Raw genomic sequence first — 2164 nt, 5'->3', positions numbered from 1 at the left:
ATATCCAAAGCCAGAAGATGAATGGCCCAGCAGAAGAAGAGAGGTAGAATTTCCCCTTCTTCTGCCTGTTTGTTCAGCTGAGGAATGGGTTGGATAATGTCTGCCCACATTGATGAGGGTGGATCTTTTTTACTAACTCAACCAATTCAAATGCTAATGTCTTCCAGATACACCCTCACAGACACATGCCAATAATGTGTTATTAACATCTGATATCACTTAGGTGAATTGATTTAACATACAAAATTAGTTATGACAATTATAAAATCCAAGAGAAACCTTCCTGGGACAATGGAAGGAAGAGTTTTGCAGACAAAGGTATGGGGTCATGGAATTTATGGAAGTTCACATACTTATTTCAGGAATAATGAAGTAGAGCAACAGTTGTTCATGGTTTGTGAATGAGGGAAAGGCCAGCAGAGGTGGTTAGAGAGGTTGGGTTTGAATAATATTTATAATCTAATTGGCAAAACCTTTTAGGTCATGAGAGAGGGTTTGGATTTTAATCTGTCAAACACAGAGCACAATAAGAAGCATGTAAGAAAGAAGATATGATAAGGGCCAGGGAGACCTGGTGGAACATCTTTCAAAGTTCACCAAAGAGGTAGGCACAGTGGAGCTCCCCTGTAATTCTAGCACTTGGGAGACTGAGGCAGGAGGATCACAAATTCAAGCCTAGCCTGGGTTACATAGAAAGACCCTGTCTCAAAAAGTAAAAAATAAAAGTAAATTAAAAAATTAGGGCCTCTTCCTATTGATCCCATATTGAATTCAAGTTGGAAGAGATGAGTCCAGTCTCAAAATGGAGGTAAAACTGCTGTCCAGTAGCATCCAGCCTGACTTTGACTCCACTTCAGGGAAGGAAGGCCATGACCTAAATAGGAGCCAGAGCAGCTAAGGAAGCTGTTTATAAGTAGTCTGAGCTTTGAAACTACAGATGATAGTTTAAGAGGACATTTTGAGAAATAGGGAACACTCACAGATTGTGTGACCCCCAAACATGAATGCTTGTTCCAGGGGCTTTGGTTTTGTGACTTATGCTTGTGTTAAAGAGTTGAACACAGCAATGTGTGCTCAACAACACAAGGTTGCTGAGTGTGTATTAGAACCAAAGAGAGCTGTTTTTAGAAAGGATTTGTAAAGCCCTATGCCCATATAACAGTGAAGAAAATTTCTGTTGGTGGTATTAAAGAAGATACAGAAGAATATAATTTGAGAGACTTTGAAAAGTATGGCCAGATTGAAACAATGGAGATAATAAACGTGGGAAAAGGAGGATTTTCTTTGGTTAGTTTTGATGATCGTGATACAGTTGATAAAATGGTTGTTTAGAAATACCACGCTATTAATGGGCATAATTGTGAAGTGAAAAATGACCTTTCTAAGCAAGAGATGCAGTCTACTGGATAACAAAGAGGTCATGGAGGTAGATCTAGTAATTTTATGGGTTATAGAGGAAACTTTGTAGGTGGTAGAAGTAATTTTGGTGGTGTGGGAAACTGGTAGAAAAGGAGGCAGGGGTGGAGGTGGAAGTGATGGCAGCAGAGGTAGTTATGGAGGAGGTGATGGTGGATATAATGGATTTGTAGGTGATGGTGTCAACTATGGTGGTGGTCCTGGTTATAGTAGTAAAGAGGCTATGGTTTTGGTGGACCAGGATATGGGAACCATGGTGATGGATATGGTGGTGATGGAGGAGGTTATGACAGTTGCAATGAAGGAGGAAATTTTGGTTGTGGTAACTATGATGGTGGTGGGAACTATAATGATTATGGAAATTATAGTGGGCAACAGCAGTCAAATTATGGACGCATGAAAGTTTTGGTGGAAGAAGCTTTGTCATTCCCTTTGGTGGTGGCTATGGATCTGGTGGTGGAAGTGGTGGATATGGTAGCAGATAGTTTTAAAAACAGCAAAAAAAAGGCAACAATTCTTAGCAGGAGAGAGAGAGTGAGGAGTTGTCGGGAAAACTGCAGGTTACTCTGAGACAGTCATCTCAAATACATTAGAGGAACTGTAAAAATCTGCCACAGAAGGAATGGTGATCCATAGTCAGAAAAGTTACTATAGCTTGAACAGGAAACTCTTCTTGTTCAGGACTGTCATAGCCACAGTTTGTAAAAAGCACAACTATTGATTAATGCAACATAGTGTCAATTAGATG

The 2164-nt window shown here is 40.0% G+C and overlaps 1 pseudogene; it reads left to right on the top strand.

Annotated features, from left to right (window-relative positions):
• The first annotated feature begins 291 nt into the window (after positions 1 to 291).
• On the top strand, positions 292 to 1901 carry LOC109681814 (heterogeneous nuclear ribonucleoprotein A3 pseudogene; annotated as a pseudogene).
• The last annotated feature ends 263 nt before the right edge of the window (positions 1902 to 2164 follow it).

This window comes from Castor canadensis, chromosome 8 (genome assembly GCF_047511655.1).
Source record: "Castor canadensis chromosome 8, mCasCan1.hap1v2, whole genome shotgun sequence".
Lineage (NCBI taxonomy): Eukaryota > Metazoa > Chordata > Mammalia > Rodentia > Castoridae > Castor > Castor canadensis.
The sequence above is the reverse complement of the archived record's forward strand: the minus strand, read 5'-3'. Positions and strand labels throughout refer to the sequence as shown.